The 12061-nt window shown below is 41.6% G+C and overlaps 1 pseudogene; it reads left to right on the top strand.

Moving 5' to 3' along the window:
* The first annotated feature begins 9851 nt into the window (after positions 1-9851).
* Positions 9852-9944, top strand: LOC130455337 (U6 spliceosomal RNA; annotated as a pseudogene).
* The last annotated feature ends 2117 nt before the right edge of the window (positions 9945-12061 follow it).

The following is a 12061-nucleotide window of genomic DNA, read 5'->3' as shown; positions in this document are numbered from 1 at the left end:
AGGTAGAAAGAATTCTTTCCCCCCTCATATTCCTTTGACTTTCTCAGGTTTTTGGCCCTGGGCTAAGGAGGGTCAAGTGACCTGCTGGCCCACAAACCTCATTCTTCCCAATCCAGAAATCCCGCTGGTTAAAAGGATCACAAGGTCAAGGATCAGTCCTGGGCGCCCTCTCCCGCCCCCACTCCTCGGCGCGTGCTCCTGCCTTGGTTTGGGTCGGGGCGCCTTCGAGGCGCCCAAGGTCACGGCCCCTTGTCACAACTTGGACTGCTCGGGTGGAGTTTGCTGCTGTGCAGCAAGTCTCTGGGGGGAAGGCAGTCGTGAGGTCAGTTTAGCATTGCGCAACCGAGCCCCGGATTTGGGGATCCAGCCCTCCCAAGGCCAAGAGAAGTGACCGAGAGAGATGGGGCGGTGGTTTTCAAGGGTCTCTAAATGAGGGGTTTTCCCGGGCCGCGGGTCACCGGAAAAGTTAGAAGTCACCGGATCTGTACACCCTGCCCGCGCACCTCCGGGAAAGCACAGCTGGAGAAGACCGAGAACCTCCCCCACCAGTCAGCCAGAGCCAAGTCGGGCAAAGACTTGTCTTGGACGGGACTGCAGCGCCCCCTGTGGGTAGCCTATGGGGGACACCTCAGTCGGAGCCGTCATGCGGTACGTGCGGTTTGATCTAGCTTCGTACGTGGGAGGCAGCACACAACTTCAATCAGGAAAAGAAAAGGAAAAAAAAAAGTTCACGGATGCCAACCAAGGCCAGCTCCCCCAAGCCCTACGCCGCAGCTTCCGACGCTGGGACAGTGACTCAGCGCCCTCACTCTGCGCTGTGCAGCTGCCCTGACTGGCCAGAGACAGGAGCGGACGGGCCAGGGCGGAACGTGCTTGGGCTCAGCACGGGGTACCCCTGAAACACCTGGCTGTAGCTAGCCTCTCCCGGTTTCCCTTGCCCTTGCCCTCTGTCTTTGTCTTCTCCACTGTCTTCCTCCTTTTTTCTTCGCTCTCTCCTCTCGCCTTCTTCCTATTTTCGTTATTTTATTTTCTATAGTGATTTTTAACTTCAAAACATTGTCTGAATCCCCAGGATGGAAGCGGGGCTTCCGTTCTTCATCGTGTGACCGGGAATGGGGGAAAAGGGAGAACTTTAAAAGCCTTGAAGAAGAGGGAAAGCCAAGTTCTGGCTCTTACCCCTGCCTGTGTTGAAGCAAGTGGATAGGTGAGGGGAACCAAAAGCCCCAGGGAATTCCCCCGCGCCCCGGCCAGTGTCCAGCTTTTCTACTTGATCACTGAATAAGCCCACCAACCTTCATCCTCAGGACCCTGCTTCCCCTGCCCAGAGCTGCCACACCGACCCTGTCAACTTTCCTTTTCAGTTGAGACCCACTTTCATGTTAAAAGGTCCTCAGAAACTTTTCTAGGCTTGGTATTGGGGGAAGGGGAGACAGGTCTTGAGGTTATAGGTGACAAAGAAAAGTGGGCTCTAAAAATAGAAACGTTTCCCTTTGGCAGCTGTGCTATCCCCTGGATCTTGCTGTCTGGTTTCTGCAGTGACCACTGCCAAGATCAAAGTTCGAGAGAGACCCACTTACCAGTTCCCACCTCCTTTTTCTCTATCTCACCCTCTCACCCTAGTTGATTATTGGGGATACAAGGAAGAACTGCATTCTTAGTTGGAGGACCCGATGGGACTAGAGGTAGGAAACCGTGCCTAGCACCTGAAAGGCACACGATTCCAGGAAACCTACTGGAGATTTGGAATCTGAGGATCTGGATTCCCAGATCTCCCACCTTTGACCTTGGGTATAATTAACCTCTAGGGGACCCCTTTTCTTATCCATAAAATGAGAGAGTTGAACTATATAACCTTTAAGATCCCCTTCCAGCTGTCAAGCCATGATCTTGTCAGAACTACAGGGAAAGAGGCATTGGCCTTTTTGGTGTTGCTGCTGCCTCACCTCCTCTTAATCAAATTAATTTACTAGCTATTTATTGATCCCTTAAATCATAGATGCTGCTCCTATGGTAGTGTGTTATTATAGTAAGGTTACAAAAAAAAATCTGTGTAAAGGAGGTAATGAGGGGAGCATGGAGGTGGCTCAGTGAATGAGCCAGTGGTGAGGAACAAGAGGTCCTGGGTTCAGATTTGACCTCAGATACTTCCTAGCTGTGTGACCCTGGGCACATCACTTATCCTCCCCCCCACCCCCCCATTTGCCTAGCCCTTATTGCTCTTCTGCCTTGGAACCAATACACAGTATTTATTCTAAGATGGAAGGTAAGGGTTCAAAAAATACAAAAATAAAGTAGGTAATCAATGAACCAGTGGTCTTGGAGTAGAGAATAATGGATTTGAAATCAGAAGCCTTTGTCTAACAATGCACCAAGGCCAGGATGAAACCTCTCAAGAGTTATTATGGATTCCTCCTTTTTGCTTCACCCTGAAGCTCTTGGTCTGAGAGCATCCTGTGTTATACTCTGCCTTTCTTAACCTCTGCATTCATCTCCTATTGCTCCAGCTTCCATTCCATGCGTCACCCCTAGATATCTTCCTATAGAGAAAAAAACATCAAATAACTCACTTACAGCTTTCAGAACAGACTAGCTTGACTCATTTTTAAATACTAATAATGGACTACTAATATGAAGTGGGGCTGCTAGATCAGCTTGCAGATGAAAACACCACTACTGCTAAAAATGACATTTCATCTATCATTTTCTGTTTTTGAAGCACGTTTGTGGGAGGCAGTAAAAATTGTTGTGCAGTCTCCTCCTTCTCTTCATGACCCCTTAGACCATGAATGTTGTATTTGGGGTTTTCTTGACAAAGATATCAGCATTGTTTACTATTTCCTTCTCCAGTAGATTAAGGCAAACAGAGGTTAAGTGATTTGCCCACAGTCACACAGCCAATATCTGAGATCATATTTGAACTGAAGTCTTCCTGATGCCAGGCCCAGTATTCTATCCAATGAGCTGCCTCCTAGTGAGGAAATAGTACTGTATTTATAGTTAATCCTTGGTTAGTTAGTATTCTGGTTCTGCCACTTATTACCTTGGTGACCTTGGAGAAGTCACTACCAAGTTTTGGTCTTTCTTTCCTCATCTTTAAAATGACATGTTTAGACTAGAAGATCTCTAAAGTTTCATTTCTAAGAAAATGAGTCACGTAAACATGGAAAGATATTTTAAAAAATAAAATTAACATTTTAAATTAAAAAAATAAAGTCTCTTTCATTTCTAAAATTCTATGATTTATTTTGATCACAACCATGAGGTTATAGAGCATAGTTAGTTCATTTTGTACCCTCTCCTTTAGGCTTTAATCTGATTATAGGTGACCAAGTGATTTCTTGAGAAATGATCAGCCTGGCTAAACTCAAAATTCCCAAGGACCTATGGAAGGGGGTAAAATTCTTTTCATCCAGTCTATCTGCAATGGCTAAAGCAGTGGTCTAAATCGAAATTTGGGGCTTCAGCATAAAAATGTCAGAAAGGTCCTGGGGTTGCCCAGGTCCCCTGGATCAGATTCTGGAAAACATTTTATTATTTCACGTGGAAATGAAAGAAAGCCTACTTGAGATTTGTTCTATCTCTTCATTTATCAGATGACCTTGAGGCATCTCCATAGGCACTCTTTACACAGCATATTTAGCAAGCATCATAAATTGAGTTGTATTATTTTCCTCCCTTTAAGCACCCTGACTGAACTCTTACTTTGGATCCTCTGACCAAATGTAGTTAGCACATACACTAAAGACTCCAGAGATTGGTATAGGAAGGAAAGACCTCTGGCTCAGATTTATCCTTCTCAGAGGTGGCTGCTATCATGGGTGCTAAAGAATACCTAAACCTATAGTCACACAGACATAGTAATAACTGGTCTTGGGGCATGACCTTTGGCTTTCATAGATTTAGAGCTGGAAAGAATCACTCTGTGTCTACAAATAACTATGATATCAATATGATGTATAGTCTATCAAACCTCTTCATTTTTTAGATGGGAAAACTGGGGTTCAGAGAAGTTAAATGAGTTGGCCAAAGTCACACAGCTAGTTAGAGCAGAACCTGGGTTCCCTGACTCTCACCTCAGCACTGTCTGCTGTACTAGGGCAGCTCCCATTCAATTTAATAAGGTATAATCTCTCCCTCATAGGTTCCTAGATTCTAGAGTTGGAAGGGACCTCAAAGATTATCTCATATAACAGCTCCCCCACTTTTTTTTACAAATGAGGAAACTGAGGCTTGGAGATACTAAGTGACTTTTCCAAGGTCTCTAAGTTTTAGACTACACTTGAGGGAAAATAATCCAGGATGAAGGAAGGACCCTTGTGTCTTACAGAGGTAGATTCATAGATTCACAGAACTGGAAGGAATTTCTTAAATGATCAGGTCCCACCTTGAACTATAGGTTCACACCAACAAATGTTCCCCTAGCCTCTACTTGAACATATGCAAAGATAAGGTACTCATTACAAGGCAAATCCATTCCATTTTAGAGCAACTTTGGTTGTAAGAAAATTCTTCAATGGCTTGAGCTGGAATTGGTCTCCACCTACTGGTCTTGTAAAAGCATCTTGGTTATACAGCTGACAAAAGCAAAGAGTATTTGGGCAGAGCAATAAACATGGTTAGGCAACCAGAGGTTTGCCTCAGGGCACTGAATTTGGAAGGCACTGACAGCATGTGCAGGTTCAAATAACAGAGCTTAGCAGCTAGTAAGAATAATTCTTTAAATCAGGAAAGAAATTGTTGGCAAACTAGAGTGAGCTCTGCCTCCATCCCGCTTGCTTTCCATATGTTCCTGTGTTAGCCTCCTAAGCAATGACCTTGCATTGGTGTCCTGAGGTCTCTGTATACCGCCACTCCACCCCACTCCTGAAGACTGGTATTTTATCTCCCTGCCCCTTCCAAGTAGGGACCCAATTCATGCCATTCGTCCTGGGCTGAGTACAGAAATTTCTAGTTTGGGCCCTGCTTGAAATACATTGTTCTTGGGGAAATGCTCATAGAATCATTTGTGCAGAATTGGAAGAGACCTCAGAGATCATCTCATCCAGGCCCTTTACTTTACTGGTCTAGGAAACGAGATCCAAGGGTGAAGCTGCATAGGTAGTACATGCCTGAAGTAGGCTGTGAGCCACATGACCTGTACATCCCTCTGTAAACGAGCAATATATTTACCTGTCACTTGTATCACTTTTTCTTGAGAGCCCAGATCAATATGCTTAGAGTTTCCACTTTTCATATATACATATATATAATAATACATAAATCCACATAGGCTTTATTTTTGAAGTTGATATATGATGCTGTGCAGGGTTAAAACTCACAAAGTTTATGTTTTATCTAAACTGCATTAGATTACCAGAAAACCAGAACTGGACCTTACAGGGCATCTCATGATCTGAGCCAATGGAGGCAGCTGCCAAAAAAACTTACCTAACTTCTGCCTCTTCTGTACTCTCTGCCTTTTGACCCATCAGGGAGGGGGAGAGAGAGAGAGAGAGAGAGAGAGAGAGAGAGAGAGAGAGAGAGAGAGAGAGAGAGAGAGAGAGAGAGAGAGAGAGGGAGGGAGGGAGGGAGGATGGATAAACCTACCAAAGAAAGCATTTTTCCCCAGTACTCTGCCATCATCTTTCTAAAAAAAGAAAAATTATTTTGAACGGTTCAATTTTATATTTGGAAAGAGAGAACTCCATCATGTGGGGGCTATTTACAAAGTCAGTCTTAACTTTGAATGGATTCAACTCCATTACCCATTATTACCCTACATACCTATCATTCAGTTAGAATTAAAGAAAATTATTGATTATTTTTATTTTGATATCAATTTCACTTCAAAATATATTCCCATCTTTCTTTTGCCAAGCTAGTATGTCTTGTACCAATGAATTAAAAAATAATTAATATTAAATTAATTTAAAGAAATAATAACAATAAAATTTTAAAATGAATTAAAAAAAACAAGAGAGAAAAGCAGAGCAGACAAAAACAGCCAATCCACCAACCGTGCCTTTTTTTTTTTTACATATCCCTTCCTCTATTTTCCAAATAAGAGGAGGTACATTTTCTCAACTCATTTCTAGAGCCATGCTTGCTCATTGTTAATTATTAGTCTGGAGACTCTTCATTTCGTTTTTTCTATATACATACATTGTTGAATTCATCTTACATATCATTTTCCTGCTTCTATTTATTTCCCTCTTTGCCAATTCTGCACCCAGGAGTCCTGCTGAACCACCCAGCCACCTCTTTAGCCTCAGATGACTATGCTGGTGCTATTTAGCCCAATATATTCTCATAAGAATTTCCATACTGTCTTCTCTGAATTCCTCATATTGGTCACATCTTATGGTGAAACTGCAATAAAGACACAATTCCTCTCTTGGGGATTTTGTTGTTTTTCATTCATCGGGCATTTATTAGACATCTCCTATGAACCAGTCACTATGCTAGGAACTGGAAACACAAAGACAAAAACAAGGCGCGTACACTCTGTTAAGAGGAAACAACATGTACACATATAAATGAATACTGAATGGAAAAAGAATCCGATGGATTTGTGATCTCAGGGATGTGGATGTTCCCTCCAGTGATGGTGGCTCATCAGTTCCCCACACAGGGTACACCCAATGTGCTGGGGGAAAGGCCCAATTCTTAACAGACAATGAACAACTTCCAAGAAGTCTGCAGTCACTTTTAATTCATATTTCTCTCAAGAAGAGAGTAGTGACCCATGTTGCTCTGTTCTATTTAGGGGAAAGTTGGAGAGAATCAAATGTCCGCACTTCCTTCCTGACCCACACTCTCAGAGAGCCAACATATCCCACTGACATTTCTGATCCCAGATTACAGATGGGTAATTGGCAGAGGGGTTAACTGTACTTGATATTGATACATATATTAGTGAATACCAGCAACTTTTAAAGTGTTTTTATCTTTTTTTTTTAGCATATTGCCTGACACATAGAAAATGTTTAATAAATGCTTTTTACCTACCTAACCTAGAAACTGAAAAAAACAAAAACAAAAACAAAAACACTTCTCTTTCTTGCACAGTTAGGAAATGAGACACAAGGGCAATTCGACTTCCCCTGTTCCCAACATGTTCCTTCATCTAACATAGGAAGTGGGCACATAATCACAATTTCTGATGGATACCTAAAACAATCTGGGGACGTCGATATGACTTCCTAGAAAAATTACCAGGAGGGGCCAGAAACAGATGACCAAAAAGAGGATACTAATGAATACTTTGGCACAAAACACCCCCTTTCCTGGCTGTTTCAGGACCTCAGAGCCAGTAGATCATAATTAAAGCCAATAATGGTAACTCCAGACAGTTAGTTATCCAAATAGTTTCCTGGTGTTGTCAATTCTCTGCTCTGACTGATTTCACATCATTCTTGAGTCGTGGGGGACATAAAATGTTGATAAGAGCTCTGGAACATCAGCTCCTAATTGCTCAAATAGATGTTGTTTATTGCATGCAGAGGAATTCTAGAATGTTTTCCTCACGAGATATTTTTAAAGGGCCCTTTCAGCTCAAAGAATTTTCAGCATGTAAGACCTTGGTCCTTGGCACTTGCTCTAGGAAGGAGAAGAGCACCACTCTGGGCCTGAGATGGGAATCTCCAGTTACAGAACTAGCCTTTGTTTACCTCAAAGGAGAGTTATTTTGGTTCCTGAAACAAATACAATTATTACACCCTTTCACTTTCTAAGCATCTTGGATAAAAATGGAGAAAATTACCCTGAATCAACCAATACATTGTTCTTTTCTAGACAATTACAACCCCAAATCCTCCAATCCTTCTAACCAGTAAGGCTTTTCCCTTCATCCAAGTGGAAGATCAAGTAACCTCATTGAAGTCCTATGAACACCATTGCTGAGCTATTGTTCAATAACCGGAGGAGAAGAGAGCCTTTGGTTTGAAGAATTAAGCTCATTTGAGTAACTGACCTCTGGAACCAGTTTATACACCTTTTTTTTAAAAGGAGGAAAATTGGTGTCTCAGGGGTATATTTTCTGCACAAACCTACATGAGTAATTAGTATCTCCTCTATTAGAATGCGATCTCTTTGAAAATAGGGATTGCTTTGTTCTTTGGACTTTATACCTCTCAGCGTCTGGTACATAGTGGGTACTTAAATGCTTGTTGAGAGGATAAGTGACCGTTTAAACAGGCATAGGTGTTTGGACCCATATTGGGAGACAGTCTGCCCACTTAGGAGACCAGCCCAACCATTATAGTACCATGATGCTCTGGACGTGATTCTTGGGTGAGTCCTGGTTCAGCCATTATATGATATTGGTCAAGAAACATTCCTTTTCTGGATCTCAATTTCCTTTTAAAATGAAGGGGTTGGTGGCAACTAGGTAGCACAGTGGATAAAGCACCAGGCCTGGAGTTGGGGGGACCTGGATTCAAATTTGACCTTAGATACTTCCTAGTTATGTGCCCCTGGGCAAGTCCCTTAACCCCATTTGCCTAGATCTTGCCTTTCTGTCTTGGGGTTGTTACTAAGACAGAAGGTACAGGTTTGTTTTTTGTTTTGTTTTGTTTTCAGTGACTGAATTAGACTCTAAATAATCTGTAAGGGATCTTTTCCCCCCCAGTATTTTCTGATTTTTTTTCTCTGTCAGGCTATGGGTGTTAAGTAGAACATATTGCTTACTTCAGTAACTTTTTGGTGAGATCATATAGAGACTTAGTTTATTTTCATTTTTTAATATGATTCTTAAACCATGTTTAGACAGAGGAACAGAGTCTATCTCTGCAACTCTTAAGGATTTGAGTGTTCCTGTGTAGGGGTTCCTTTTCTTTCTCTATTCTTCTTCTGTACCTCAATCCAGAACTCCAGCTTAGCCACTACTGCCACTAAAAAGCCACTGTAGCCACTAAGCCACTTAGCCACTGTAGCCACTAAAAAGGCTACAGCTGCCTTTTTAATTAAAATTTTCATTGGTATTTTTTTAACATTACCTTCCTTTCATTTTTTAGGCAAAAGGGGCTTGAGGTCAGATTTGAACCTATGTTGTCCTAACTCCAGGCCTGGCTCTCTAATGTGTCACCCACGTGCTCCTATTACCATCATTTTGGAATATATCTCTCCCCTTCTTCTGTCCACTGAGCCATCCCCTGTACCAAAGAAAAAAATAAAGGGGAAAACACTCAACAAAAGAAGCCAGTACAATAATAAAATCTGACAGTATATATATATAATGTTCCATTACTATGTACCACCATCTCTATAAAGAAAGGAAGGAGATGCCAGCTGATTTATTTAAGACCCTATATTTTTTGCAAATGAAAAGGCTGTTCCCAGTGTCCTAAAAGAAGTACTCTAAGGAAGAAGATTGTTTAATGAGTAGAGCATTGGATCTGGAGTCAGGAAGAACTAGGTTTTAATTCACTTCATAGACTTAGTAGCTATATGACTCTTGACAAAGTCTCTGGGCCTCAGTTTCCTCATCTGTAAAATGAAGAGTTTGGACTTGTTGACCCTCTGAGGTCCCTCCCAGCTCTAGACCTCTGACCCTTTGGTTCCAAGAGTTTTTGTGACCCAATTTTTATGGAAAGCAATAGAGGTCCCAGGGAGGCCAGGAATGAAATTCCTTCCCTCTCCAGTCATTTTTAGGTCACCGGGGGCTCTCCCAGCTAATGAGCTTGGCCCATCAGTGAAGGACTTACATACTCTCTACCAGGACCAGCTGGCAGTCTCTGAGATGAGAGGATTATTCCATAACATGCATGTTGTCAATGGAACCCAAGTGGTTTTGTTTTCTGAAACACTGCTGCCACCCACTGTTTTCTTCAGAATCGAGGTTGGTTAGGTTGAATGAAAGAAATAGTTTGGTGCCTGCTTTGGCAGGGATGGGAATGCTACAGAGAAGATCAGCATGGCTCCTGTGCAAAGATGACACTCAAATTCATGGAGTGTTCCATATTTAAAAAAAAAGAAAGAAAAGAAAGAAAGAAGCCCAACCAATCCAAGTGAACACATTTTGGTTAATTGTCTACTACTTGCAAGACACTTAAGTGTCTTCTACTTGCAAGACCAAGGGCTAGGTTCTGGTAATAGGTGATAATCTCTACATTCTATCAGGGGAATACAATCTGGAGATGTATAAATGCAAAGTAATTTGAGGAAAAAAGCAGAGGTAAGGAAGGAATGGAAAGCTAAGTTCAGGGCATAGCTGTCTGGCTGGAATATAAAGTACACAAAGGGGAAATGGATGTGGAAAGACTGGAAAAGAGTGGTGGGAAAGCTTATTTGCCAGAAGGATCATTTATATTTTGCCCTAGAGGCAAAAGGGAGTCATCAAGCCCTTTTGAGCAAGAGTCACATGAATAGGGTTATACCTTAGAAAGATTATTTTGGCAGCTATTTGAATGTGGGAAGGATGATTAGGAGACTACTACAATAGCTCAGATGAGGCAGGTAGGTAGCTCAGAGGATAGAGCATTGATCCCCAAGTCAGGAAGACCTCAGTTCAAATTTGTTCTCAGATACTTACTAGCTGGGTGACCTTGGACAAGTCATTTAACCTCTATTAGCCTTAATCCACTGGAGAAGGAAATGACAAGCCATGCCAGCATCTTTGCCAAGAAAATTCCATGACAACATGGTCTATGTGATCATGAAGAGTTGGACAGGACTAAACAACAACAACAGAGGTGAGAGATGAGAGAAATAGCTTAAAATAGGGTGGTGGTCTCGGAAATGGGGAAAAGGGAATAGACGAGGGAGCTCTTTGGAGGGAATGAACAAATAAGAATCGGCAGCTAATTATCTATGAATATTCAGGGAGAAAGAAGAGTCAAAGATATCTCTGAGATTAGAAAACCTGGGAGACAGGTAGCACCTTTGACAAAAATAGAAACATTTGGAAGAAGGTGTAGACTTGGAAGGCTGGGTAGGAGGAATTCATTTTAAATATGAAGATTTCCTAATACCTCCAAGTGAAGCTATGTGCCAATTTCAGCCTGGCATTCAGAAAAGTGACTAGGGCTAGATATATAGATTTGGGATGGATCTGTACAGGAAATTTAATTTAAAATAAAATTTAATTTGTTGAGATTAATGAGAAAGGGTATAAAAAGAGAAGTGAATTAAGTTTAAGACAAAACTCTGAAAGTCAAGCAGGGAAAAATAACAGGATTTCCATGTAGCAGTGAGGTTCCAACTATAATTAAATATCATAATTTATGGTACTTGCAATCAGCATGATTAAATGACTTTCTCCAATAGTGTGAATTTTAAAACTACTCCACTTTAGAAGATTTGATTTAGCTATCTCCTGATTGTAACAATGAAGACACCCTCTTTAACAGAATCAGGAATGTCTTGTAGTACTTTACATTACTCCACCCTACTTAGACATACTTTAGAGGAAGATAAAGTTGTAATCTCCTAATTGAACAATGAAGGTACTTAGTTTTCACCTTATAGTGAAGCTAGAACTTTAAGCTAAATCTACTTTTAGACCTTAATACAAAAAGGTGTTAAGTAACTATAAAGGTTAAATTAGTCACAAAAAGGTCAAGTAACTAACAAAAGGTGAACTTAACAAAGAAGTGTGAAGTAGATCAAAAGATATAAACTAATAAAAGAAGGTGAGAACTAAAAGTATAGGCAGTCCTGGAGAAAGCCTTTGATGTGATTGGTAGATGTGAAAATTTAGATGTGGAGACACAAGGGTGAAAGGTCTATATATTTGGGATTTTTTTTGTCTCTCAAAAACTCTTTCCCCAGAAAGTTGGATCTGGCTGATCACTTCCTCTGAGCAGCCTGGGCTCCAGTTCGATCCTGGAACTCAGCCTGGAGGAGTTCACTCAGACAGCTTCCTTGAGATGGTCTTGTGGTGAGTGATAAGACTGACTTCCTTTTCCCTTGGGCTCAGGGAGGCCCCTTTGGCCTAGGCCTTTAACTCCTGCCTGGCTCAGCCTGAGCCAGAGCAGTTTAAATTAACTCTTTTTCCTCTCCGTCTCTATTCTCCTTAAATTTCTTACCTCTATATTAATTAAATTACCATAAATTTCCAGACTGACTTGGGAATTTTATTTGG

Source organism: Monodelphis domestica, chromosome 6, assembly GCF_027887165.1.
Source record: "Monodelphis domestica isolate mMonDom1 chromosome 6, mMonDom1.pri, whole genome shotgun sequence".
Classification (NCBI taxonomy): Eukaryota; Metazoa; Chordata; class Mammalia; order Didelphimorphia; family Didelphidae; genus Monodelphis; species Monodelphis domestica.
The sequence above is the reverse complement of the archived record's forward strand: the minus strand, read 5'-3'. Positions and strand labels throughout refer to the sequence as shown.